Here is a 23,555-nt window from a genome sequence, read left to right as displayed (position 1 = left end):
CCGCGCCGGCAGCTATTTTGAGAGTCCATTTTACAGTCTATCATTTTGGTTGTTTTGCACATTTTCAGCAATTTTAAGTCCAATAAATTTTTAGGACACAGGACCCGGTGGTACTGGGCTTCGTCATCCTTTTCGTGACACCAAAATGGATCGCCCGCCAGGGCCGTGGGGTACTCGGTGCTGGGCCCGTTGATGTCAATGGGAGATGTCACAGTAGCGGGGACCCGGTCTGTGGCCCTGGGCGTCCATGTAAAAGGGGGGTTATGCGTGGCTGATTAAAGTTTATTTGTGGATGATTCGTGACACCACCTGTGGTTTCTGGTCAGTTTGACCAGCGCTGCAGGGTTGCTTCTCTGGGACAGATGTTGTGGTGCAGCAATGATGTTGAGCTCCCCACAGGTGGAGCTGTAGTCCCAGGGCAGAGTAGATGAAGGGGGTAAATGGGGAGATGGTCTAAAGACGTAGATGTAGCAGAGCTGGGTGCAAGGTGCAAGAATAAGTGGAGGACACAAGGGCATGTAGTTCCAAAGGCTTTACTCACAGTCTGGCGCGCACAGGTGCCCGCTTCAGTGCCATGTCCTCCAGGTCAGGGGCTCAGCCTACTCCCAGGCAAGGTAAAGTACAGCTTTCCAGCACTCCTCCATCATGTGCCTTCTCTGAACGTCTCCACACTAGCGCTAATCTGAAGCACTTGTAGTTGCGTATTAAACTCAAGTTCCTCCTTCTTGATGTTACTTAGAACTCTACTTGTATGGCAGACAGCTGTAGCCTGCTTCGGGGACTCCTTGCTATCATGTCCTGGCTCGCCCACGTTGCTGTTGTGCCCCCAAGTCTTAGATGGGAATAAAGTGGTGACGACTTCTATTCCTCCGGTTTCTGCTGCAGGAACTTCAGTATCCATACAACCTCGGAGACCGAACTCCGGCCATGCGCTTCAAACTTGAGGAAGGGCTCTGCTCTGACCCTAGTCCTTAGTTCTCTTCTCCTTACGTTCCGCAGTAATCTTTCTTCCTTCTGAAGAATCAGGCTTTCTATTGCTCTTACCCGTGCCAGCAGCTCCAGGTCACAGGAGTCTGCTGCAGCACTTCCTTCACTCCATCCCTCTCAGGGGATCTCCTCTCACCAACTGACCTTTTCCTAATATTCTCCCACTCTCTTGTGCAGTCTAAGCTCCACCCACCTCCCAGCACTCTTCGTGTTCCAAGCAGGGAGCCACCAAGGTTGCTCTGCTACACTACTGGTGTGCGTGTGGGATGTGAGTGTTGGAGTGTGGTCAGGTGTCTCCACCTTACCTGGATAGTGGGGTACCACACCTCAGGAGGAGGTGCAGTACCTCTGTGGTGACTGAACCATCAGGGGCGCCACAAATATATCTGGTGTGTTTCCTGTGTGTGTGGATATACCCGGTGTGTCTCCTGTGTGTGTGGATATATCTGGTGTGTTTCGTGTGTGTGGATATATCTGGTTTGTCTCCTGTCTACAGATATATCTGGTGTGTCTCCTGTCTGTGGATATATCTTATGTGTCTCCTGTGTGTGTGGATAGATCTGTAGTGTCTCCTATGTATGTGGATATACCGTTGTGTCTCTTGTGTGTGTATATATGTGGTGTGTCTCCTGTATGTGGATATACTTGGTGTTTTTCCTGTGTGTTTGGATCTACCGGTGTGTCTCCTGTGTGTGTTTGGATATATGTGGTGTGTCTCCTGTATGTGTGTGGATCTACTGATGTGTCTCCTGTACAGTTGCGCTCAAAAGTTTACATACCTCTGCAGAATTTTTGCTTTCTTGGCTTTTTTTCCCAAGAATATGAATGAGAACATCAAAACTTTTTCTCCACTCATGGTTAGAGGTTTGGTGAAGCAATTTATTGGCAAACTACTGTGTTTTCTCTTTTTAAATCAAAATATCCAAAACATTTAAATGACCCTGATCAAAAGTTAACATACCCTGGTGATTTTGGTCTGATAATATGCACAGAAGTTGACACAAATAGGTTTGAACGGCTACTAAAGGTAACATCCTCACTTGTGACCTGTGACAAATGCCAGGAAAATTGTTCGGGATGCAAAGAAAAACCCAAAAATGACATCAGCTGAAATACATGACTCTCTGAAAACTAGCGGAGTGGCTGTTTCAAGATGTACACTAAAGAGGCACTTGAATTAAAATGGGCTGCATGGTCGAGTCTCCAGAAGAAAACCAAATGACCCTGATCAATAGTTCACATAGCCCATTTCTTAATACCATGTATTGCCCCCTCTAACATCAATGACAGCTTGAAGTATTTTGTGGTAGTTGTGGATGAGATTATTTATTTTCTCCGATGGTAAAGCTGCCCACTTCTTCTTGGCAAAAAGCCTCCAGTTCCTGTAAATTCCTGGGCTGTCTAGCATGAACTGTGCGCTTGAGATCTCCCCAGAGTGGCTGAATGATATTGAAGTCAGGGGACTGAGATGACCACTCCAGAACCTTCACTTTGTTTTGATGTAGACAATGACAGGTGGACTTGGCCTTGTAACATAGTTAGCAAGGCTGAAAAAAGACATTTGTCCATTCAGTTCGGCCTATATTCCGTCAGAATAAATCCTCAGATCTATGTCCTTCTAAAGAACCTAACAACTGTAAGATACAATATTGCTACGCTCCAGGAAGACATCCAGGCATCTCTTGAACCCTTCAACTGAGTTCGCCATCACCACCTCCTCATTCAAGGAATTCCAGATTCTCACTGACCTAACAGTAAAGAATCCTCTATGTTGGTGGAAAACCCTTCTCTCCTCTAGACGCAGAGAATGCCCCCTTGTGACCGTCATATTCTTTGGTATAAACAGATCCTCGGAGAGATATTTGTATTTATTGTCCCCTTATATACTTATACAAGGTTATTAGATTGCCCCTCAGTCGTCTTTCTTCTAGACTAAATAATCCTAATTTTGCTAATCTCTCAGGGTATTGCAGTATTTTGGATCATTGTCATGTTGGAACATTCAAGTACTTCAAATGTGCAGCTTGCGGGCTAATGATTACAAATTTGCCTCCAGTATTTGCCGATAATGTGCTGCGTTCATCTTTCCTTCAACTTTGACCAAGTTTCCTGTGCCTTTGTAGCTCACACATCTCCAAAACAAAAGCGATCCACCTCCGTACTTTACAGTAGGAATGGTGTTCCTTTCATCATAGGCTTTGCTGACCTCTATCCAAATGTAATGTTTATGGTTGTGGCCAAAAAGTTCAATTTTGGTCCCCTCACTCCAATTTACCTTGTTCCAGAAGTTTTGAGACTTACAGTATCTCTGTGCTGTTTTGCATATTGTAAACGAGCTACTTTGTGGTATTTGCGCAGTAATGCCTTTCTTCCGACTCGACCATGCAGCCCATTTTTCTTCAAGTGCCTCCTTATTGTGCATCTTGAAACAGCCACACGGCCGGTTTTCAGAGAGTCCAGCATTCGAGATGATGTTATTTGTGGGTTTTTCTTTGCATCCCAAACAATTTTTCTGGCATTTGTGACAGGTCACAGGTGAGAATGTTACCTTCAGTAGCCATTCAAACCCATTTGTGTCAACTTCTGTGCATGTTATCAGGCCAAAATTACCAAGTTATGTAAACTTTTGATCAGGGTCATTTTGATGTTTTGGGTTGTCATTATGGTTTAAAAAGAGAAAACACAGTAGTATGACAATAAATGGCTTCACCCAACCACTAACCATGAGTGGAGAAAAAGTTTTGTTCTTATCATTCATATTCTCTGAAAAAAAGGCCAAGAAATCAAAAATTCTGCTCTGGTATGTAAACCTTTGAGCAGAACTATTTGTGTGTGGATATATGTGGTGCATCTCCTGTGTGTGTGGATATACCAGGTGTGTCTCCTGTGTATGTTGATATATGTGGTGTGTATCCTGTATGTGGATATACAGGTGTGTGGTGTGTGTGTATGTGTGTGTGTGTGTGTGTGTATACCTGATATGTCTAATGTGTGTGTGCTGTGTGTGAATGTGAATATACCTGTTGTGTCTCCTGTGTGTGTGCTGTGTGTGAGTGTGAATATACCTGGTGTGTCTCCTGTGAGTGTGTGGATATATGTGGTGTGTCTCCTGTGTGTGGATATACTAGTGTGTCTCCTATGTTTGTGGATATGCTAGTGTGTCTCCTGTGTGTAGATATACCTGGTGTGTCTCCTGTGTGTTGATATGTCTGTGTGCCTCCTGTTTGTGAATATACCACTGTGTCTCTTGTGTATGGACATACCGGTGTCTTGTGTCTCCTGTATGTGTGTGGATATATGAGGTGTGTCTCCTGTGTGTGGCTATATCTGGTGTGTCTCCTGTTTGTGTAGATATATCTGGTGTGTCTCCTGTGTGTGTGTATATATCTGGTGTGTCTCCTGTGTGTATTAATATATCAGGTGTCTCCTGTATGTGTGGCTATTTCTGGTGTGTCTCCTGTGAGTGTGGATACACCTGGAGTGTCTGCTGTTTGTGTGGATATATCTGGTGAGTCCTGTGTGTGGATATACCTGGTGTCTCTCCTGTGTGCGTGGATATATCAGGTGTCTCCTGTGTGTGTGGATATATCTGGTGTGTTTCCTGTGTGTGTGGATATATCTGGTGTGTCTGCCGGGTGTGTGGAGATATCTGGTATGTCTCTTGTGTGTGCATGGATATATCTGGTGACTCCTGTGTGAGGATATATGTGGTTTGCCTCCTGTGTGTGTGGATTTATCTGGTATGTCTCCTGTGTGTGTGGATTTATCTGGTATGTCTCCTGTGTGTGTGGAGGTATCTGGTGTGTCTCCTGTGTGTGTGGATATACTTGGTGTGTCTCCTGTGTGTGTGGATATACTTGGTGTGTCTCCTGTGTGTGTGGAGGTATCTGGTGTGTCTCCTGTGTGTGTGGATTTATCTGGTATATCTCCTGTGTGTGTGGAGGTATCTGGTGTGTCTCCTGTGTGTGTGGATATACTTGGTGTGTCTCCTGTGTGTGTGGATATACTTGGTGTGTCTCCTGTGTGTGTGGATTTATCTGGTATGTCTCCTGTGTGTGTGGAGGTATCTGGTGTGTCTCCTGTGTGTGTGGATATACTTGGTGTGTCTCCTGTGTGTGTGGATATACTTGGTGTGTCTCCTGTGTGTGTGGAGGTATCTGGTGTGTCTCCTGTGTGTGTCGATATAACCAGTGTCTTCTGTGTGTGGATAGATCTGGTGTGTCTCCTGTGTGTATGAATATATCTGGTGTCTCCTGTGTGTATGAATATATCTGGTGTGTTTCCTGTAAGTGTGGATATATCTGGTTTCTCCTATGTGTGTTGATATACCTAGTGTGTATCCTGTGAATGTGGATATGGGTCGCCCTCCCAGGGCTGTGGGCTACTCGGTACCGGGCCGGTGTCAGCGGCATGTGTCACAGCAGCGGTGACCCGGTCCGTGGCCCTGGGCGCCCAAGTAATGGGGGAATGGAAATTGAATGAATAGTTCATGACGCCACCTGTGGTGTTCGGCAAGTGAGATGTTAAGCCGACGCTGCATGCAGATCCTCTGGGACTGGTGGTGTGTTGCAGCCAAGATGGGGAAGCTCCCCACAGGTGAAGCTGTAGTCCCAGGGCAGTGTAGATGAAGGGGTAGAGGAGAGGCACAGGCGGTGTAGAAGCTGGTACCCAGATGTAGCGGTACTGAGTGTGTTGGTGCAGGAATGAATGGAGGACACCAGGCCTTGTAGTTCCAAAGCTTTACTCACAGTCTGTAGCACACACAGGTGCCTGCCTCCGTGCTGTGTCCTCCGGGTCAGGGACTCAGTCAACCTCCAGGTCAGATGGAATGCTCCCTTCCAACACTCCGCCAACATGTGCCTTTCTGAACGTCTCCTCATATAGCGCCTTTAGTGTGAAGCACTCTTAGTACTGAGTTACACTGGAGTTCCTCCTGACGGATGTTCCCAAGAACTATACTTGTATGGCAGACAGCTGTAGCCTGCTTCGGGGACTCCTTACTCCTGAGTCCCGGCTCATTATCAATATTGCTGTTGTGCCCCCAAGTCTGAGATGGGAGTAGTGCATTTACAGCCCACTACTCCTCTGGTGTCTGCTGCATTACCATTAGTATCCATACAACCTCGGGGACCGGGCCCCGGCCTTGCGCTTAGAACTTCTAGGCAGGGTTCTCTCCTAAACCACGTCCTCTGTTCCCTTTTACTCCTACGTTCCGTACTAGTCTTTCCTTCTTATGGAAGATCAGGTTTCTGTTCAATGTCTTTCTCCTTCTTTCCTTTCCTGTGCCAGCAGACCCAGGTCACTGAGGCAGCTGCAGCACCTCCTTCCTCCATCCCTCTTCCAGGGATCTTCTCTCCTCACTCACTGACTCACTGACTGACTGACTGACTGAAATTCTAAGCCTTCCCGCTCTTTTATGTATTCTAACTCCACCCGCCTCCCAGCACGTTTCGTGTTCCAAGCAGGGAGCCACCAAAGGTGCTCTGCTACACTCCAAGCAGGGAGCCACAATGTGGCTTTGCTGAACTACTGTGTTGTGTGGGATGCAAGTGTTGGAGCATGGTCAGGAGCCTCCAACTTACCTGGATGGTGGGGCACCACACCTCAGGAGGAGGTGCAGTACCTCTGTGGCGACTGAACCCTCAGGGGCGCCACATATATGCCTGGTGTGTTTCCTGTGAATGTGGATATATCTGGTGTCTCGTGTGTGTGTATATGTGGCTTGCCTCCTGTGAGTGTGGATATACCTGGTGTGTCTCCTGTGGGTGTAGATATATCTGGTGTGTCTCCTGTGAATGTGGATATACCTGATGTATCCCCTGTGATTCTGTATATACCTAGTATGTCTTCTGTGTGTGTGGATGTATCTGGTGTGTCTCCTGTGAGTGTGCATATACCTGGTGTGTCTCCTGTGAGTGTTGATTTACCTGGTATGTCTCCTGTGTGTGTGGAGGTATCTGGTGTGTCTCCTGATAGTGTAGATATACCTGGTATGTCCCCTGTGAGTGTGGATATACCTGGTCTGTGTCCTGTGTGTGTGGATATACCTGCTGTGTCTCCTGTGTGTGTGGATATACCTGGTCTGTGTCCTGTGAGTGTAGATATACCTGGTGTGTCTCCTGTGTGTGTGGATATACTTGGTATGTCTCCTGTGAGTGTAGATATACCTGGTGTGTCTCCTGTGAGTGTGGATATACCTGGTGTGTCTCCTGTGAGTGTGGATATACCTGGTATGTCTCCTGTGAGTGTAGATATACCTGGCGTGTCTCCTGTGTGTGTGGATATACCTGGTGTGTCTCCTGTGAATGTGGATATACCTGGTGTGTCTCCTGTGAGTGTGCATATGCCTGGTATGTCTCCTGTGAGTGTAGATATACCTGGTGTGTCTCCTGTGAGTGTGCATATGCCTTGTGTGTCTCCTGTGAGTGTAGATATACCTGGTGTGTCTCCTGTGAGTGTGGATATGCCTGGTGTGTCTCCTGTGAGTGTAGATATACCTGCTGTGTCTCCTGTGTGTGTGGATATACTTGGTATGTCTCCTGTGAGTGTAGATATACCTGGTGTGTCTCCTGTGAGTGTGGATATACCTGGTGTGTCTCCTGTGAGTGTGGATATACCTGGTATGTCTCCTGTGAGTGTAGATATACCTGGTGTGTCTCCTGTGTGTGTGGATATACCTGGTGTGTCTCCTGTGAATGTGGATATACCTGGTGTGTCTCCTGTGAGTGTAGATAAACCTGGTGTGTCTCCTGTGAATGTGGATATACCTGGTGTGTCTCCTGTGAGTGTGCATATGCCTGGTATGTCTCCTGTGAGTGTAGATATGCCTGGTGTGTCTCCTGTGAGTGTGCATATGCCTGGTGTGTCTCCTGTGAGTGTAGATATACCTGGTGTGTCTCCTGTGAGTGTGGATATGCCTGGTGTGTCTCCTGTGAGTGTGGACATACCTGGTGTGTCTCCTGTGAGTGTAGATATACCTGGCGTGTCTCCTGTGAGTGTGGATATGCCTGGCGTGTCTCATGTGAGTGTGGATATACCTGGTGTGTCTCCTGTGAATGTGGATATACCTGGTCTGTGTCCTGTGAGTGTAGATATACCTGGTGTGTCTCCTGTGAGTGTGGATATACCTGGTGTGTCTCCTGTGAGTGTGGATATACCTGGTCTGTGTCCTGTGAGTGTAGATATACCTGGTGTGTCTCCTGTGAGTGTGGATATACCTGGTGTGTCTCCTGTGAGTGTGGATATACCTGGTCTGTGTCCTGTGAGTGTGGATATACCTGGTGTGTCTCCTGTGAGTGTGGATATACCTGGTGTGTCTCCTGTGAGTGTGGATATACCTGGTCTGTGTCCTGTGAGTGTAGATATACCTGGTGTGTCTCCTGTGAGTGTGGATATACCTGGTGTGTCTCCTGTGAGTGTGGATATACCTGGTCTGTGTCCTGTGAGTGTGGATATACCTGGTGTGTCTCCTGTGAGTGTGGATATACCTGGTCTGTGTCCTGTGAGTGTAGATATACCTGGTGTGTCTCCTGTGAGTGTGGATATACCTGGTCTGTGTCCTGTGAGTGTAGATATACCTGGTGTGTCTCCTGTGAGTGTGGATATACCTAGTCTGTGTCCTGTGAGTGTGGATATACCTGGTCTGTGTCCTGTGAGTGTAAATATACCTGGTGTGTCTCCTGTGAGTGTGGATATACCTGGTCTGTGTCCTGTGAGTGTAGATATACCTGGTGTGTCTCCTGTGAGTGTGGATATACCTGGTCTGTGTCCTGTGAGTGTAGATATACCTGGTGTGTCTCCTGTGAGTGTGGATATACCTGGTCTGTGTCCTGTGAGTGTAGATATACCTGGTGTGTCTCCTGTGAGTGTGGATATACCTGGTCTGTGTCCTGTGAGTGTAGATATACCTGGTGTGTCTCCTGTGAGTGTGGATATACCTGGTCTGTGTCCTGTGAGTGTGGATATACCTGGTGTGTCTCCTGTGAGTGTGGATATACCTGGTCTGTGTCCTGTGAGTGTAGATATACCTGGTGTGTCTCCTGTGAGTGTGGATATACCTGGTCTGTGTCCTGTGAGTGTGGATATACCTGGTGTGTCTCCTGTGAGTGTGGATATACCTGGTGTGTCTCCTGTGAGTGTGGATATACCTGGTCTGTGTCCTGTGAGTGTGGATATACCTGGTGTGTCTCCTGTGAGTGTGGATATACCTGGTCTGTGTCCTGTGAGTGTGGATATACCTGGTGTGTCTCCTGATAGTGTGGATATACCTGGTCTGTGTCCTGTGAGTGTGGATATACCTGGTGTGTCTCCTGTGAGTGTGGATATACCTGGTCTGTGTCCTGTGAGTGTAGATATACCTGGTGTGTCTCCTGTGAGTGTGGATATACCTGGTCTGTGTCCTGTGAGTGTGGATATACCTGGTGTGTCTCCTGTGAGTGTGGATATACCTGGTGTGTCTCCTGTGAGTGTGGATATACCTGGTCTGTGTCCTGTGAGTGTGGATATACCTGGTGTGTCTCCTGTGAGTGTGGATATACCTGGTGTGTCTCCTGTGAGTGTAGATATACCTGGTGTGTCTCCTGTGAGTGTGGATATACCTGGTCTGTGTCCTGTGAGTGTAGATATACCTGGTGTGTCTCCTGTGAGTGTGGATATACCTGGTCTGTGTCCTGTGAGTGTAGATATACCTGGTGTGTCTCCTGTGAGTGTGGATATACCTGGTCTGTGTCCTGTGAGTGTAGATATGCCTGGTGTGTCTCCTGTGAGTGTGGATATACCTGGTCTGTGTCCTGTGAGTGTGGATATACCTGGTGTGTCTCCTGTGAGTGTGGATATACCTGGTCTGTGTCCTGTGAGTGTAGATATACCTGGTGTGTCTCCTGTGAGTGTGGATATACCTGGTCTGTGTCCTGTGAGTGTGGATATACCTGGTCTGTCTCCTGTGAGTGTGGATATACCTGGTGTGTCTCCTGTGAGTGTGGATATACCTGGTCTGTGTCCTGTGAGTGTGGATATACCTGGTCTGTCTCCTGTGAGTGTGGATATACCTGGTCTGTGTCCTGTGAGTGTAGATATACCTGGTGTGTCTCCTGTGAGTGTGGATATACCTGGTCTGTGTCCTGTGAGTGTGGATATACCTGGTCTGTCTCCTGTGAGTGTGGATATACCTGGTCTGTGTCCTGTGAGTGTAGATATACCTGGTGTGTCTCCTGTGAGTGTGGATATACCTGGTCTGTGTCCTGTGAGTGTGGATATACCTGGTCTGTGTCCTGTGAGTGTAGATATACCTGGTGTGTCTCCTGTGAGTGTGGATATACCTGGTCTGTGTCCTGTGAGTGTAGATATACCTGGTGTGTCTCCTGTGAGTGTGGATATACCTGGTCTGTGTCCTGTGAGTGTGGATATACCTGGTGTGTCTCCTGATAGTGTGGATATACCTGGTGTGACTCCTGTGTATCTGATTATACCCGGTATCTCTTGTGTCCCGGTATCATCCACATTGTACGTGTGCGCTACAGGAAGCAGCAGGCCCATACATGGCAGTGTGTGTGTCATTGTGTGTCTGTGTGTGGTTGGTTGTGTCAGTGCTGCTGGTTGCTAGGTAACTGTCGCTGCTTTAATTCCTATATTTAGGGGTTTTCAGAATAAGGTTGAAGTTTTTATCACACGACGGTCTCTTACAATGCAGAATGAGCGCTCTCTCAGGGTGACAAGGGTGAGACGCCCCTGTATGTCTCCGTACATCCTGCTGTCTCTCTCACCCCAGTATGTCTCTGTATTAACTCCAGATGTGTTTATTTTGAGCTCTTTTGTATGATATTTTAACCCCCTGTTTTCCGTTTGTCCCCTTCCATCACCTCCAGCTTCCCTCGCAGTTACCCTCCAGCAGTACTCTCCCCCATTTGTGTTATCATTTATCATCCCTCTTTCTCTTTTCCTCCTCTCTACCCCCTCATATCTCTCCATCTTCCCACACTTTCTCCTTCCTTCTCCCCCTCCTTTCCTTCTTTGCTATCTCGCCTCTGGATTCCTCTTTCCTATTCTGTTTGCTTCTCTCTTCTTATGTACACATAGGCGCACACATATGATATATATGTTCTGCCACATGGAAGCGCAAATGCCTGTGTTAACCCTGTCCTCCCTGTGAGATCCATCCGAGATACTGTACATACATGTCGGTGTCCATGATGCTTATATTATCTATCTATCTATCTATCTATCTATCTATCTATCTATCTATCTATCATCTATCTGTCTATTATCTATCTATCATCTATATGTCTATTATCTATCTATCTATTATCTATCTATCTATCTATCTATCATCTATCTGTCTATTATCTATCTATCATCTATATGTCTATTATCTATCTATCTATCTATCTATCTATCTATCTATCATCTATCTGTCTATTATCTATCTATCATCTATATGTCTATTATCTATCTATCTACAGTATCTATCATCTATTATCTATCTGTCTATCTATCTACTGTATATCTATTCTCTATCTATTTATCATCTATCTACAGTATCTATCATCTATTATCTATCTGTCTATCTACTGTATATCTATTTTCTATCTATTTATCATCTATCTATCTTGCACTTATATTGTAGCTAGGATATTGAGATCTAGATCCACGCTGCTCACATTTCACATTGCGCTCCCTTATGCACTCGTATGTTCCTCCGTCTTATAATAAACTCTTGTTGTGATATAACCATTTCTGGTCTGTGTCCTCCGATTCTCTCCGCTTACTTGTCCGATGTCGAACGCCGTTAGCGGTCCACATATGGTTGGTGTCCTTCTGTATTCTCGTCTTTGGTCACCATGTGTACGGTGTTAGCCTACGTTCCCTTCTGTTGATCAGCATGCTTCTGTGGTTTTCGGCATTGTATTTCCCTGGCAGCCAAAATAAATGTAGATGGGTGCTTGGCTATTTTGGGGGTATTGTGTAGCATGTGACTAAAGTAGTACCAGTGTGTGGCATATGTCATGGTGGGTTCCTGGCTAATGACTGCCTGGTGTCCAGCACCACACTGCATTGACCACGGTCTGGCACACTAGGCCTGTGTCTATAGACAGCTGTAGGGAGGGGTCGCATATGAAAGGTGACATTACCCTAAGATTACACTATATTTCTATATACAGCATGTTACTTCTGCACAGCGATGTGAGAGTGGACAAGGAGGACACCCACAGAGGTCCGGACAACTGTAGAGGGCAATAGATGGAAGTGGATTGCAATATTCTGCTTTACGGCCATCAGAAAATTACCCACTGTTTCAACCATGTTTTTATGTTAACCATAGTTTTGGACATTTTATTTATATATTTTTTTACATTTTACTATCTAGAAGTTTTCAGTCTCTGGTCAGAAAAGCTGAGATAACTGCAGGTTGAACATTCCTTTATCAGACAGCTATCTCTCCCTACCCTCCCATACAAAAGTTCTTGGCTCCTCCGAACGTTTGTGTTTTCATTGGGGAGAGAGGAGAAAACAGACTTCTCTGGCAGCAACTTATCACCCTTGATATCAAATGGATTGGGCTCCAACTGCCCGTTCCTTCTCTACTCCGATATCATCTGTTTCGGGAGAGATTTGGGAGCCCCCCATACACATCAAATGGTCGTCCAGTAACGCTCACATCAGTTTTCATGAAATCACATCTGCCTTGTTTGAACTATTATATGCCGCAGATATTCTGCACAAAAATAGCTGCAGTGGAAAAAAAACACTTAAAGGGAACGTGTCATGTGAAAAACAGCTATTAATTTGCAGATATGCGGTTAATCTGCAGGTTAGTAGCGTTCTGAACCTGCCCAGCACCGGCACTTACACCCCCGCTGCCGGTAGGAAATTAGCTGGATTCCTCCCAGCAGCATTCGGCATTCAGTCACCGCTCTATGTGAGCCAGGGAGGAAAAGGAATACATATATAAAATGCAAATTTTTATTAATGTCATATCTAAAAGGTCATAGCAATAACAATGAAGTGCATGTACAAATGATAAAAGATACAAAAGGATGGACTGATGGAAAAAACCCCAAGGTGCCTTGCTAGCTAAAAAGTAAAGTACCTGGGCAGAGAGCTGCTCCTATATAGGGTAGTTTCAAAGCCACACATAACGGTGATATATCACCACATTAGCATATAGGCAAAATGAAGCAGCACTTACCAATAAGGGGAGCGAGCACGGGACACCGGGTTTGAATCCGACAGAGACGCCCGACGCGCGTTTCGTTTCTAATGTGACTGCTTTCTCAAGGGGATGTATGGAGAGGAGTAGTTGTATCCGCAATCCGGCACTGACTGTCAGCAAATTCTAATGCTGAGCTGCTGTCAGTCAGTGCCGGGGGTGTGCTTACAGCCGCCGCTCTCTATACACAGAGCAGTGACGATGCCACCCCTGTGACTGAAGACCAAATGCTGCCAGGAGGAATAAAGTTAATTTCCTTCTGCTAGCGGGGGTCTAAATGCCAGCGCCGGGCAGGTTGAGAATGCTATTAGCGTGCAGATTAACCCCATATCTGCAGCTTAATAGCATTTTTTTATGTGACAGATGATTCCCTTTAATTTATGGAAACATGGCCTTAACCCCTTTCTGCCATATGATGCACTATCCCGTCCATGTGACCTGGGACTTAATTACCATGAATGTGATAGTACGTCATAGCGATCAGCGGCCGGCTGTCAGCTGATTATCACAGCTGATACCCGGCACTATGTGCCAGGGGCGGTCACGGACCGCCCCCAGCACATTAACCCCCGGGACAAACATGATCGCAGTGTACAGGGGGGCACAGGGAAGAATCACGCAGAGAGGGGGCTCCCTGCGTGCTTCCCTGAGCCCCTCGGAACAGCACAATGTGATCGCGCTGTTCCGAGGGCCTCCTCCCTGCAGGCCCCCGGATCCAAGATGGCCACAGGGGCCTTCGGGGTTCTGCAGAGAAGCGGCTTTTTCAGTGCCTGCTGAGAGCAGGCGCTGAAAAAGCCTCTGCAGCGCCTGTCAGATCACACAATATAATAAAAAAAAATCATATGTAAAAATAATTTTAAAAAATCCTAAATAAATTTAAAAAAAATGCCTAATAAATTCTTTTTTTTGTAAATAAAAAAACAATAAAAATACACATATTTAGTATAGCCGTGTCCTAATGACCCGCCCTATAAAACTGTCCCCTTTAGCCCCTTCAAAAAAAAAAAGGCAAAAAACAAATGCTTTATCATCTTACCGCCGAACAAAAAGTGCAATAACATGCGATCCAAAAGACGTATATAAATAAGCATGGTACTGCTGAAAATGTCATCTTGTCCTGCACAAAAAGGGGCTGCCACACAGGATCAGCAAAATTTAATAAGTTATAGCTCGCAGAATAAAGCGATGCAAAAATAATTATTTGTTTTTATTGTCTAAAAGCGCCAAAACATTAAAATTTATATAAATGAGGTGTCGCTGTAATCGTACTGACCTGAAGAATTAAGCCGCTTTATCAATTTTACCACACGCAGGATGGTGTTAACGCCCCCCCAAAAGAAATTCTTGAAATGCTGGTCTTTGTTCATTCTGCGTCCCAAAAATCGGAATAAAAAGCAATCAAAAAATGTTACGTGCCCGAAAATGGTACCAATACAAATATCAACTCGTCCTGCAAAAAATAAGAGGCCTCACATGACTCTGTGGGTCAAAATATGGAAAAATTATAGCTCTCAAAATGTGGTGATGCGAAAACTATTTTTACAATAAAAAGCATCTTTTAGCGTGTGACAGCTGCCAAACATAAAAACCCGCCATAAATAGTAAATCAAACCCCCCTTTATCACCCCCTTAGGGAAAAATAATCAAATTAAAAAAAATGTATTTATTTCCATTTTCCCATTAGGATTAGGGTTAGGGCTAGGGTTAGGGCTAGGGTTAGGGTTAGGGGGGTGTTGGGGTTAGGGTTGCAGTTAGAATTGGGGGCTTTCCACTGTTTAGGCACATTAGGGGCTCTCCAAACTCAACATGGCGTCTGATCTCAATTTCAGCCAATTCTGCGTTGAAAAAGTCAAACGGTGCTCCTTCCCTTCCAAACTCTGCCATGCGCCCAAGCAGTGGTTTACCCCACATATGGGGTATTAGCCTACTCAGGACAAATTGCACAACAACTTTTGAGGTCCAATTTCTCCTGTTACCCTTGGAATAATAAAAATTGGGGGCAAAAATATCATTTTTGTGGAAAAAAATATGATTTTTCTATTTTTATGGCTCAACGTTATAAACTTCTGTGAAGCACTTGGGGGTTGAAAACATGTGCTCACCACACATCTAGATAAGTTCCTTGGGGGTTGAAAACATTAGAAATTACAAGGAGTATAGCTTCCAAATAAGTTCCTTGGGGCGTCTAGCTTCCAAAATGGGGTCACTTGTGGTGGGTTTCCACAGTTTAGGCACATCAGGGGCTCTCGAAACGCGACATGATACCCGCAGACCATTCCATCAAAGTCTGCATTCCAAAACGTCACTACTTCCCTTCCAAGCCCTGACGTGTGCCCATGCAGTAGTTTTCTCCCACATATGGGGTATCAGCGTACTCAGGGCAAATTGGACAAAAACAACATTTGGGGTCCAATTTCTCCTGTTACCCTTGGGAAAATAAAATTGTGGACTAAAAGATCATGTTTGTGGAAAAATTATGATTTTTTTATTTTCATGCCCGGGCATTATAAACTCTGTGAAGCACTTGGGGGTTCAAAGTGCTCACCACACATCTAGATAAGTTCCTTGGGGGGGTCTAGTTTTCAAAATGGAGCACTTGTGGGGGGTTTCCACAGTTTAGGCACAACAGGGGCTCTCAAAATGCAACATGACAACTGCAGACCATGCCATCAAAGTCTGCATTCCAAAACGTCACTACTTCCCTTCCGAGCCCTGACGTGTGCCCATACAGTAGTTTTCTCCCACGTATCAACGGGGTATCAACGTACTCAGAACAAATTGTACAACAACAATTGGGGTCCAATTTCTCCTGTTACCCTTGGGAAAATAAAAAATTGGGGACTAAAAGATCATGTTTGTGGAAAAAATATGATTTATTTATTTTCACGCCTGTGCGTTATAACCTTCTGTGAAGCACTTGTGGGTTCAAAGTTCTCACCACACATCTAGATAAGTTCTGTAAGGGGCCTAGTTTCCAAAATGGGGTCACTTTGGGGGGTTTCCACTGTTTTGGCACATCAGGGGCTCTCTAAATGCGACATGGCGCTCCATCTCAATTCCAGCTAATTTTCCGTCAAACGGCGCTCCTTCCCTTCTGAGCTCTGCTATGCGCCCAAACAGTGTTTTACCCCCACATATGGGGTATCAGCGTATTCAGGACAAATTGCACAATAACTTTTGGGGTCCTGTTTTCCTTGGGAAAATAAAAATTGGGGGTGAAAAGATCATTTTTGTGGAAAAAATATGTTGTTTTAATTGTACGGCTGTACGTTATAAACTTCTGTGAAGCCCTTGGGGGTTCAAAGTTCTCACCACACATCTAGATAAGTTCCTTGGGGGGGTCTAGTTTCTATAATGGTGTCATTTGTGGGGGTTTTCAACTGTTTAGGCACATCAGGGGTTCTCCAAATGCGATATGGCGTCAAGCCAATTCTGCGTTGAAAAAGTCAAATGGCGCTCATTCCCTTCCGAGCTCTGCCATGCGCCCAAACAGTGGTTTCATATGGAGTATCATCGTACTAAGGACAAATTGAACAATAACTATTGGGGTCCATATTCGCTTGGGAAAATAAAAATTCTGGGGTGGAAAGATCATTTTTTTGGAAAAAATATGATTTTTTTAATTGTACGGCTGTACGTTATAAACTGTGAAGCTCTTGGGCGTTCAAAATTCTCACCACATATCTAGATAAGTTCCTTGGGGTGTCTAGTTTCCAAAATGTGGCCACTTTCTACTGTTTAGGCACATCAGGGGCTCTCCAAACGTGACATGGCGTCCGATCTCAATTCCAGCCAATTTTGCGTCAAACGATGCTCCTTCCCTTCTGAGCTCTGCCATGCGCCTAAACAGTGTTTTACCCCCACATATGGGGTATCAGGGTACTCAGGACAAATTGCACAATAACTTTTATGGTCCAATTTTTCCTGTTACCCTTGGTAAAATAAAAAAAAATTGGACCTGAAGTAATTTTTTTGTGAAAAAAAGTTAAATGTTCATTTTTTTTAAACATTCAAAAACTTAAGGGTTAATAAACTTCTTGAATGTGGTTTTGAGTACCGTCATGGGTGCAGTTTTTAGAATGGTGTCACTTTTGGGTATTTTCTATCATATAGACCCCTCAAAGTGACTTCAAATGTGATGTGGTCCCTAAAAAAAAATTGTGTTGTAAAAATGAGAAATCGCTGGTCAACTTTTAACCCTTATAACTTCCTAACCAATCAAAATTTTGGTTCCAAAATTGTGCTGATGTAAAGTAAACATGTGGGAAATGTTACTTATTAAGTTTTTTGTGTGCTATATCTCTGTGATTTAAGGGCATAAAAATTCAAAGTAGGAAAATTGCGAAATTTTCAAATTTTTTGCCAAATTTCTGTTTTTTTCACAAATAAACGCAAGTTATATGAATGAAGTTTTACCACTAACATGAAGTACAATATGTCACAAGAAAACAATGTCAGAATCATCAGGATCCATGGAAGCGTTCCAGAGTTATTACTTCATAAAGGGACAGTGGTCAGAATTGTAAAAATTGGCCTGGTCATGAACGTGCAAACCACCCTTGGGGTTAAAGGGGAATTCCTACAGTACACATTTGTCACCTATGCACATTTTTGAGACTGACTGTGACGATGGACACCAAAAAGCTTTCTTTGTTAGCGCCACACATGCTCATCCACTGTCCCATGCATTCTAGTGATCAGTGGGCCCCCAATAATCAGGCATGTATCACTTACCCTGTGTGGGGTGGGACATCCTCCTTTAGGTGTGGTCTACCTGATGTGCGGAGTCTAATGCACCAGATACACTTTGTAAATGTAATTTCCAGAGTAGAAATAAAAAGGTAAATTTGTTTCACATCGTTAAAAGCCACAGGAAAAAAGCCCATAATAACATAGAAAAAAAGCTTACGCGTTTCAGTTATGATTTTACACTGAGAACACAGTACCTCTCGGCGATCGCACATTCAATGTGGCAGTCCCAAATTGGTGGAGAAGTCCCGCTGTCCAAGGAGGTCAGGCCTATGTCCCCTTACTACTATATCACACTTGTCTGGCTGCTAAAGGAGATTATATTCCTTTATTTAACTTTTTAGCTCCTTTATTCCTTCTGATGAACATTAAATAGTGCATCCTGACTGGATGACGACATGAAATTTTCATGTTTATTTCCCAGGCAGCATTAGGCACGTTATTACAGTGTATATTTGTGTATCTCCTTCTTTGCACCCAATTTTGTCCCATTTTACTTTTTTTTATTATACTTGCCAGCTTTACTGGAACATTCAAGAAGTACTTTGAAAAATGGTCTAGACCTTCCAGACAACTATAAGAGATGGCAGGTCTAATGGATGGCACACAAATCTACTGCATGGCAGCACTTTCCCGATTTTTCCTGGGATGCTGCGCCTCAGACTGAGCTCTGACGTCTAATCACACTTTATTACATTTCTACTCAGACTTGCCCCAGTGACATCTGCCTCTCCAGCTCGGTGAAGCTGTATACATCGTGTGGTAGATGCTAGTGATAGAGAAGATGTTATACCAATTTTGGGGTCCAACCAGAGATACGAGTGTGGCTGAGACTTGAGGAGCTGCCCAGTCAGGCATAATGGCTATGTGCCTTTTACTAGCTCAGCAGATGTCAACAGTTCCTTGCTGTAGTCGATTGGGCAGCATCACACCTGATTTATACACACAGCATACTGCTGGGAGTTCTTGGTTATTGTTTCTCCTGGTTTACAGATGACACTGTAAGGGGAGGCCAGGACTATTGTCGTGGCCAGAGACACTAAAACATCTGTGTTCCTGTGAAATTGTATTTCACTTTTCAGCGTACCTGCGTCTCCAGGTTCAGGTCCCCCTGGGCACTTCCCAAGCGGCGATGGCCCTTCTCGGAGGCGACTCCCAGTAATTGAGACACAGTCCAGAGTAACTTGAATGTTTTGTTTACTTATAACTTCACATATCCACAGTTGGCACATCATCGGATATACATTCAACTTCACTTGCTTCCTCAGCTCTCCCTACTTTGCTGACGCTTCTATATAGCACATGTCTGGACCGGACCGTCTTATACTGCTTCCCAGTTTCTTCCTGGCCTAACCTCACCATGATGACAATTCCTTCTGCCTGTTTCGCCCCAGAATTGAAATCATCCACCACCCAGTTTGGTTGCCTCTGGAAAAACATCCGACCCGTCTGTACCGTTCCCTGGAAATCTTCAACTTCCTTCTGTTCCTCACTCCAACTGACTCCTGCCCTAATGGCGTCCTCTCAGGTTATGAGTTGCCACATCTTCTCTCTCTACTGTACTAGCCCACTGTATCGATGTCCAGTGGCCATGGATAACATGGGCTGTCGCTGCTTAACGTTGCGTGGCTACTAAGCTGTCCTGGGCCTATAGCCTATGTGGACACTTCGGGCACCCTGGCTCTGTCTGACTAACTCCCGTTCTGCTCTAAACTTAACTCCCGGCAGCCCCTCCTACACTTAACCATATCTTACTTACTACGAGTTCTAAACAATAGAATGCCCCCCCCTCAAGTGTCCCAAAAAGAGCACTACGCTTTCCCTATACTGTACATGACAAACCATGAAATGCAGTAAGACATTATTACAACTATGTGCAAGTAAGTGCAATAATACTGTAAAACATAAGGACAAAACAATGGTAATACCCAGAAGGGGTAGCAGTACTATTCCATAAGTACCAGTAAGCCAAGAGTAATATATCCAAGCAAAAGAGAAAATGAGGATGGCACTCACCATTCATAAAATCCACATTTTATTTCACCATTAAAATCTTCAGTAGGGGAACAATGTGTATGGTTAGAGGACAACGGCCGTTTCGCTCTGCCGCGCTTACACTGTAGGACCCGTGGAAGCGCGGCAGCACAAAACGGCCGTTGTCCTCTAACCATACACATTGCTCCCCTACTGAAGATTTTAATGGTGAAATAAAGAGTGGATTTTATGAACTCAGATATTGTTTTTTTCCTGGATAGAGCACCCGTTCCCAGGGCATTTATGCGTATTCACATGTGTGTTATTGTGGAGTGGTGGAGCAGCGGTGCTGATTTTTTTGTCTCTCTTTATTGACTAACAAGAGAAATATATACAACAAAGAACATTTTTACGTAATCCCCTTTACACTATTTCTGAAGGTCTGATCCTTATTCTGACCTTACTATTGACTTTGACCAGTTTTGTTCTGTAATCCCTCCTGACGGGATAGCCCAATTTCGCTTTGACTGACCACGTAGTATCTGACCCTAGCTGTTACTCTGACAATGTTTTTGTCTCCCAATTCTAACTTTAGTTTAGCCGGATTTCGCTGTGAGCTTTCAGTTTCTGACCTGGATAGTTGCATTACTCTTGCCTCAGGTTCACTCCTCTGATCAGCAGTCACTCCGTGGCAACAATCCAAAGTGCCCCATTGTAAGTCCAGGTTCCTTCATTGGTATTAATGTGTGAAGGCCAGGGTTTCAGCAAAGTAGCATTTTTGGACTGATCGCTTCAGATAGACAAAGCACACTTTTAGGACCTGGAAATGGAGTGCGGAATTTCAATAAGGGGGTAAATTTATACAATTAAAAAGAAACTCTCTTTGCAGGACATAATCCCTTGATATGGAGATCTTAAAAGTTAGCATGTTTTTCATGTTGGTATGTAAGGACCATGTGGAAGAAGTAGTGTGGATTGGAGTTCATGGGAGACATTTATGATGACCAAGTATCAAAATTGTGGCCAAAATTTGTGATTTTTGTTTGCCCTTTTATACACCACTGTACATTGCAGATTGTGGCACCCAGCTAACCAAGATGACCAAATACATTCAGTGTATTTTCCTTTCCTGGGCACAGATTATTGTTTCCCAATATCTGTGGTTGAGGACATGTTCACACATTCAGTATTTGGTCATCATTTTACCTCAGTATTTGTAGTCCAAACTCAGGAGTGGGACGATCAGAGGGAAAGTATAATAGAAACATGTGACGTCACCACTTTTGCATTTATCACCCACCCCTGGTTTTGACTTACAAATGCTATGTAAAATACTGAATGTGGGAACGAGACCTTAGGCCTACAATTTCTTTTTGGGATATTCAATGATCTGCAAGGACGTGAAGACAAAAGTTGGGCTTTAGGTGGTCACTGAAGTAAATTTATGATAAGACAATTGTTGTAGTAAAATGTTATTTGTAGATTTTGTGTAGAAAGGGCAGATAAAGAATATTTTCATTTAAGGTCCCATTACATTTAGCGATGCACCAGCGATCCTGACAACGATACGACCCGGTCGCTAAATGGTCGCTAGTGAGATGCCAAACAGGCAGATCTCACCAGCGATGGAGCAGCGGTCGGCACTTACCCGTCACACGCAGTCGCTCGTCTGCGCCAGCAGGAAGTCGCCGACGAGAAATGGACCATCCCGTTCTCGCGTGATCAGCGATATCCAGCGGGGAGCCGGGTCGGAGGTATGTGTCACATGTAGCGAGATCACTAGCGATATCGTTGTTGTGTCACAAAAACAGTGACGCTTTAGCGATATCGCTAATAATCTCGCTATGTGTGAAGGGGGCTTTAGTCTTTGAGCTGGATGAACACTGGATGGCCAGGATGAAGATTTGGTGGTAATTACAGTGCAGGCTTGTCTCAGCACAATAATGTGTGCGATGAAGTCTTGATGGTCCTGTTATGTAAAGGATGCGGGGTAATATCAGATCAGACTTGAGTTTTCTGCTGCTTTAGTACAATGGAAGCTTGTCAGTTCCCAGCAAAGATCATTACTGATTATGGAAACCTGATTGTCGCTGATTGCATTTTCATTGCTATTGTTGGAGCATGATAAAGCTTTGATTTTATAGGATTGGGGGTATTTTAATGACAAAAGCAGATATACAGTATACTTTAAAGATTAGTTAAGGTGACCACCACACCAAGAAATCAGGGCTTAAATATGTGAAGGGACAAGAAATGGTGCATAATAGTCCAAGGTTGGCCAGTTTTACATAGACCAGCTTTGGATCTTCTGACCGAACTCGGCAGCCTCATAGACATACATGAAGCCATGGATCTTGAGTCTAGAGACTTGAAGCCAGTCCAAAAAACGCATTCCATACTCTAACTGTGAACGCCAGATGTGTTAAACTGGCCTAACGTGCTTCCAGAGTGAAGTGTTCCCAGCTTTATTTCAGAGCACAAAACACAAAGTTTCCACATGTAGACTTTCTGCAAGCAGAGTAAAGGTAGCCATTAGTGATGAGCAAACCCCTGGATGTTCGGGTTCGGGAGGTTCAGCCGAACATTTAAATAATGTTTGGGTACCAGAATAGTACTCGAACCCGAACCCGGACCCCATTCAAATGAATGGGGGGACCGAACATCCATTGTTTGCCACTCTGTCATCTGCATGACAGCGCTGTATTCACTGCCTCTGATCGGCATTACCGCTGGTTATAGTGCTGCGGCTCCCACTCTGTCAGATTCAAGGGTGAGACCGGAGCTGTTGTGGTGGGGACCCGGATTGGGGGGTGGTCCACTGCTTACCATGACCGGACGATGCAAAGACGAGATGGAGGCAGAATTCAGTTGCAACAGATCCGGGTTTATTGGCCGTCCTGCTGACGACCTTAGTCATGCACCACAGTTCCTTTACAGCTCTCCGTTTCCGGGCCGGGCGACGGTTCCCGGTGGGTAGGCCGCAGAGCCCGACAAGCAGGCCGCGGCTGACTCCAGGGCTGACGCAGCTGTGGCCGCGGGGTAGGCCGCAACCTGAGTCGCAGCTGGGACCAGAGTGGTGGCAGGCTGCGGTGGATAGGCCGCCGCAAGATGGAACGTAGCAGGGACGGCCACCGGTGGGTTCCGCACCGGCAACACCGGACATGGCGCCACCGGGCGGGGTGACTCGGGGACATGGACAGAGGCGCCGCTCAGCTCGGCGGAGGCTGCAGAGTCCTCCGCAGCTGGGCCCACAGGAACGCAGGAGGCCGCGCGGGGAGGCCGGGTGGAGGGGGCCGGACGCGGAGCCGCCGGCTGAGCCGGGGGACCTTTCACCTTCCCTGGCGCCACGGCCTCCAACAGGCCACCCCGCGGCTCCTGCAACCTCCGATCTTCACTTCCTGTCACAGGCGTTGGCTCACGGGACTACTACTCCCATTAGCCTACGCCTGCTGTCACTGAAAACAGCGAGAGCAGGCACAGCTGATGGGAGTATTCATCATCCGCCATCTGCGCTATTAATAAATAATTTTTTTAAAATGACGTGGGTTCCCCTGCATGTTTGATAACCAGCCAGGCAAAACTGACAGCTGCGGGCCTCCACCCACACACATCGTTTTACTTTTTTATGTAACAAATAGCA

General features: G+C 45.5%; 1 protein-coding gene across 10 annotated transcripts in view; it reads left to right on the top strand.

Annotated features, from left to right (window-relative positions):
• SYNGAP1 (synaptic Ras GTPase activating protein 1) overlaps positions 1 to 23,555 on the top strand; it is a 456,710-nt gene that overhangs the window by 90,143 nt on the left and 343,012 nt on the right. Inside the window, exon 1 of one of the 10 annotated variants that reach the window (XM_073561321.1) lies at positions 10,635 to 10,702. The exons of the other annotated variants lie outside the window; for them this stretch is intronic. The gene's annotated coding sequence lies outside the window, so the exon portion shown is untranslated. Of the gene's footprint in view, positions 1 to 10,634; positions 10,703 to 23,555 lie in introns of those variants that run through there. 10 annotated transcript variants of the gene reach the window in all.

The sequence above is a fragment of the Dendrobates tinctorius genome, unplaced genomic scaffold (assembly GCF_039654945.1).
Source record: "Dendrobates tinctorius isolate UK_male_01 unplaced genomic scaffold, ASM3965494v1 ptg000315l, whole genome shotgun sequence".
Classification (NCBI taxonomy): Eukaryota; Metazoa; Chordata; class Amphibia; order Anura; family Dendrobatidae; genus Dendrobates; species Dendrobates tinctorius.
Note: the sequence above shows the minus strand (reverse complement) of the source record. Positions and strands in the feature narration are given on the sequence as shown.